This window comes from Rhododendron vialii, chromosome 8a (genome assembly GCF_030253575.1).
Source record: "Rhododendron vialii isolate Sample 1 chromosome 8a, ASM3025357v1".
NCBI classification, from domain to species: domain Eukaryota; kingdom Viridiplantae; phylum Streptophyta; class Magnoliopsida; order Ericales; family Ericaceae; genus Rhododendron; species Rhododendron vialii.
The window spans coordinates 10,368,034-10,374,033 of NC_080564.1; positions in this window are offsets into that span (position 1 = coordinate 10,368,034).

Here is a 6,000-nt window from a genome sequence, read left to right on the forward strand (position 1 = left end):
AACACTTGCTGGTCTTTCTACTTATGATTTTCTTGTTTATTTCCATTTGTTTGGTTTTTTACGACTTTTTCCCATGTTCTTTTTTGCACTTCACTCTCTTATAAATGCACTCCAATTTTTTTTTTCATTCGGTGCTTAAATCATAACCCAAGCATTCAATGACAAGTGTTGAAGTGCATTTATGAAAAAATACAGTACAAAAATCATTTTCCTTACAGAAATATGAAGCAAACCAAAAAAATAAAACCTGCTTGTCTTTACCCTTATGATTTCTTCTTTTATTTTCACTAACGGTCGGGGGCACACCCTCCGTGTGTGCACATGAAAATGCAAGTAAAAATATATAGGGAGTGAGAATTTGGTTGGGTAGCTTTTTTCTGGGGATGAAATGGATGGTTGAGAAGACTTTCCCTTCTTCTTAAGAAGTTAATCACATTACAGTAAAATCTAATGATAAAACTTGATTACGGGGGTGTTTGTGAGCTTACTTCTTGGCTTTTCATTTTTAGCTTTTTGAATTATGGTCAGAATGTGTTTTAGAGAATGAAGGAGTGTTTGGAAGATATGTGCAGAATGTATTTTGGAACAGTAATAGTGTTTGGTAGATGAATGGTGAAAAAGAATTATGGATTGATTTTTTACCAAGTTATCCTTGGGTTTTAAAAGGTGTACAAATTATGTTTTATTTTTGCCTTTGGCCGTTATTATTGTGTTAAAATACTCTCTCCGTCCCAAAATATTTGTTCGGTCCGCAAAACGAGAACTATAAAATAATCCATTTCTTTCAATAAAAAATTCAAACTTTTTTCATAAATTACAAGAACTCATAGATATCTAATGAATTGTTAAAAAAAATTTGAATTTTTCTTGTAAAAATTGTATTATTTTTACGTCATTGTTTTATAGACCGGACAAATATTATGGAACGAATGGAGTAATTTTTTTATGATTTTTTTAATTTTAATTTTTTGTCTCTCTCCATTCTCTCTAACGGGAACCCCAAACAAGAGAATTCAGAAGACTGCTTCAGCTTCCACCGATTGGATTGCTTATTCCGATTGAAGAGATCATCATCATCAATCACCAGCAAACATTGTTAGTCACGAAATTATCCAAACATGAAAGCAGCTGCTAATTGCATTATTGGTTAAATACTGTACTAATTCACAATAAAAGAAGAAAAAGAAAGGGGCAATTAGGTCAAGGGAAGCGCCGAGCCATGAGGGGCAATCAGCCACCAGTCCTCACCGCCGGCGTAATCCCGAGCTTCTTCTCTTCTTCGTTTCTCCTCTCTCTCTCTGGGTGTAGTATTTGTCGTCTGCTGTGAAGTGTGAACAGGTGAGGAAGAAATAAAGCAGAACAGGAGAGGAAGAAATAAGTGGATAAGAGGAGGAGGGGCGGGGCAAAACTGGTAAATAAAGAGAGGAAAGTAGATATTTTGGTAATTGGCCACAAAATGAAAAAATGTAGAAATGTGAAAAACACCTCCAAACCTACTTCTGGGTTTTTGCCTCTAAACTGAAAAACCAAGAATCTATTCTCATAATGATGTGCTAAACACTCAAAATGGAAAAATGAAAATACAAAAATGAGAAAATGGGGTTTCCAAACCCCCCCAACAGAAACGAAAATCACTTCAGTGACACGGTTTCAAAATTAATAGGTGACATCAAAAGCTTTCTTTCCTTTTAGATATTAGAAATAGGTAATTTCTTTGGTCCTTTTATCAGTTTTACCCATGTTCTTTTTGCATGGGTCAGCAAAGGCAGAGGTAGGTCCACAAACATGATTCCCAATTTTTAATTTTTTAAAATTTTTTTTCCAGAGTTCCAAAGAGATGAAGAAGTTGATAGCAAAACCCAATAATTCAAAAACTTAGGCCACCTACGCCCTTCCCCCCCAATTCTATCCATTTTTCCCCCTTTATTACCCAAACCACCCCAGTAGTATAATCTATATATACACAACTGGCACGTACTTCATAAATTTATCATCAGATCCTCCGTAAACCCGCCGACCGAAGCCAAAAGTCCACAAAAGACCGCTTCCGCGCAGCGTGAATCTAGGGTTTCGATTTCGACTCCCTCGGGGATCCTCCCTCTCTCTCTCTCTTCGTCGCCGGCGCATGTGTCCGATCCCTCGCAGGGCCTCCATTCCGAGCCAGGCACAGCTCCGCCGTCTTCGCCGCCGGCAATGTCGTCGTCGAAGGCCTCGCCGTCCGGCGCCTGCTCCAGATCGGAGCAGCCTCCCGTTGACCACGCGGTATCGTCGTTTTCCTTTCTACGTTTTTGATTCGTTTATATTGTTGTCATTGAAAGCAACAGCATTCCAATGTATCACGTGTTTACGGGGTTTCTGTGAGCGAGTTGTTTTGTATGATGGACGAGCTTTAGAAGACTAATTGGTCGTTAGTGTTTTGTGATTCCGAGGAAAATTTGTGTCGCAATTCGCTTAACGAGTTGATTTTTGGAAGTGTCTGGTGCTGCATTGTACTTTTTTTTTATAACTCATGTGTCCAGACCAGTTGAGGTGCGACCAATCCCACTGCCAACTTGTGAGGGTTCCAATTAAAGCCAGAGCAAAGCTCTATATAGACTTGCCCCAAAGGAGTTCGAACTTGAGACCTTAGGAGGAGGGATCAAACCCCTAAGTCCCAGGCCTTGACCACTAAGCCAACCCCTTGGGGTTGGTGCTGCATTGTATTTGAAGGAGCCAGTTGATGTTTTATCGTGACGTATTGCTTTATCGGAGTGTTAATGATGGAAGGTGTTGGATGCCTTTCTAGGGAGATGATTTTTTGGTAATTGGCTTCGTATGTCATCAATTGCGAAGATGACTCGCTGTGATCTTACCGGAATGTTGGGAATACTGCCATATGCTTTGGGAAAATCCTTAGCCAACTAGGAAATTCTGCAATGTAGCTCTTTTTTTAACAGAATTTATGTCTTATAATGCAATGGAAAATTAGGTTCATGCAGTCAGGCGGGCGGATCCAAGATTCCTACAGTTTGAATAGTGATAATTTGGGGGTGCAAATTCTTATTTCGGAAGTATCTTTTAAGTTGTTGGCGTAATAGAACAATTTTTAAACGCATCTAGTGGAAACTAAATGGTTTTAAACAAGTATTCTTTGTTGAGGTGAGCATTTTTTTGTATAGTTGATTAATACTCTTTTACTGGACTAGGATGCCATATAGTTGTTTTAGGATGCCATATAGTTGTTTTGTTTACCTTTCATGCCTGTATCTTGGGTTTATTTTGGTCTCGGCGATCAACGGGAACATTTGAATTGTTATAGTTAGGAAGAGAACGATAACAAGAATAGGAGTCTTAAATTTGAATAATGTAGTAGTAGAAGAATGAGTGTTTTGGTGTTTAGTGAACCTTTTTAAGTTTTGGGTCAATGTATTTGGGATTAACCATTCGTCTAATCATCTTGATGAGAGGAATTAGAAAAGTAAAACATGAATTGAAGTAGAGAAAGGTTTCGGACATAAGAAAATAATACCTGAAAACTTTCTTTTTTGTTAGTTATTTTTGCCTTTAGTGAATTTTTTTCAGCTTTTGGTCATGATTCTTATCTTTCAAATACAACTTGTTAAGACCATTGATTTGTCATCAAATTGAGAAAAGACAAAAAATAAGTCAGTTCCAGTAATTTTGGTCATAGAAATCGGAGTTCCGGCAATGGAACAACGAGGAAAACCAATAACATCTCTACCAGTTGAAATGCTAGGAGTGAGGGGAAGGCCTAGATTTTTATGCGATTCTATGCTATATAAATTTGTAAAGATTCACTGATTATATAGCCCTTGACATAGTAGATGTCATTTTCAAGAAAGATAGCTTAGAAATGGAGAGAAAAGATTCAAGTGCCACCTCAATTGATTGGAACACAAGCTTAGTTTGCTTTGTTTTAGTTGTAGTTGGAACTTGTTAGATCATAGGATCCTGTTTGAGTTTCATCTCATCCATATCTTTTCCTAATCGTCTTTTTACCATACGTTTAATTGTCATCAAGTTTAGAGAGTTGAGGGAATGTTCTCCATCTCTTGCCCTAGCCCACTCCACTCTCCAACCATCATTATCTCTCTCTGTCTCTTGCAAAGTAGCAATGTTCTAATCAAAAGGCGTCAGAAGGAGCGCAAGCTTTACAAAAGCAATATCACATATAGAAGATTCATTCAGACATGCTTTCTTCCTCTTCCATTTGCAAGCAAGGCGCCATCGTCAACAATCAGATCGACTTTAACATCACTCAATGAACCCCACAAACCTTCAATTGCAAGTATCACAATTCTTTTTGTAGCCACCTCAGAATATGGAAGCAAATGACCTATTAACTCCTCTTTGCAGCACATGCAATATGTATTGGCAAGTCTATAGCCTCTCCTCAACAAATTGTTTGTAAGGAGAATCGAGTCCAATGCAGCAGTCAATGCAAAAAAAGAGCTGCCTCGGTGGAAGCACCTGTCTTCCAATTGGACTTCCAAGGAAAGAAAATCCTCAAGCCTCCCGCCGTAATGAGCGGTGGTAACATGTTGATACAATCCAATTCTACAGAAATAGCTGGAATTGTGTTTTTATCTAAGAAATAAGTTTATTTTTTGCTTTTAGGGTTCAAGTCTACAGATTAGATTGAGTTGTGTCATTGCTAACCAACAACCAAGATGTAAGAGACCTTAAGTGGCTATGGCTCCATGATTCTCTTCTCCTTTTACCTCCTTTTCTTCTCCCCTTGGACTTCTAGGGTCCCCGCTTATCTCTATTCTTCTTGTAGATTCAAAGTCCCCTTGATATTCTGTGGTTTATGCCCCTTCTTGTCACTTGTTATCCCTCAACCTTTTATCCAATTTTCTCAATATAGACATATTTAATGAAATACATTCACTGTGGTATATTTCATTATTGTATGAGTTTTCAGGTTACATCATATGTGACAGCGAAAATTTCCTTCCTACGTTTCCATTTCAACCTGTATACCATGTCTACTTTTTTAGACAAACTCATTCCCATAAAGAAGCTCAAGGAACTCCACCAAAGCCTCCCAATCCTGCAATGTTTTATAAAAAATACCACCCAGACCACTTTATGCATGGATGACTAGGAATACTCCTTGACTAAAGCATTTTTATTCTCTGGAATGTTGTACAGATCCAAAAAAGCTACTGACAGAGGGACATCCTTTCCCCAAATATCATACCAATTCCAAATTTTACTGCCATCTCTCTCTCTCTCTCTCTCTCTCTCTCTCTCTCTCTCTCTCTCTCTCTGTGGTGCGTGTATTTCGCTTTGTTGCCTTCTTAGAGAATCATTTTGTTCCATTTATATTCCAATCTTGACTATCATTTTTCCTTTCCTTTCATGTTGGACGTCCATTTGTCGTATTACCTTTTTTTGGCCCCAGTCGAAGGCACAAGATTTAATTTGGTTTGGCATGGTTTATATATATATTTTAGGCTTGACTCTTCTTCATGTGTCTTGTTTTAAGGCACCATCCAACTCTATTTCTTTCTTTTTGATGTATGCTTTCATTGCCAACTGCAACTACATTAGGTTATTGATTACCTCTCTTCTTTCATTTCATTTCCTTGTCCCTTTTCAGTTTCTGGTCCATTTGTATATCCAACTCCATTTACTACTTTCCACCTTTCCTTCTATGCACTCCTACGGAGTGGAAATTTTCGAGTGCAACAGAAACTTGGCTAAAATAATAGTGTCAAATCGACAATAAGTTTTCATTTTAGTTTCACTTTAGTAAAACACAGTAGATAGTAATATGGGAGCTTAGAGTCCATTCCACTTATTGTTACGGCCCTTACGGGGTGACTTGCTGCAAGGGGTGGGTTGTGGACATGCTACAGTCTATTACATGGACTAGTGTATGGGTGCTGGATGCCGGTACGTTTCTAAGAGTCAGTTTCATCTATCTTTATCTCAATTGCATGGGGAGACACCAAAACATTTAAACTCCTCAGTATCTCTTTTATTGTCTTGGAG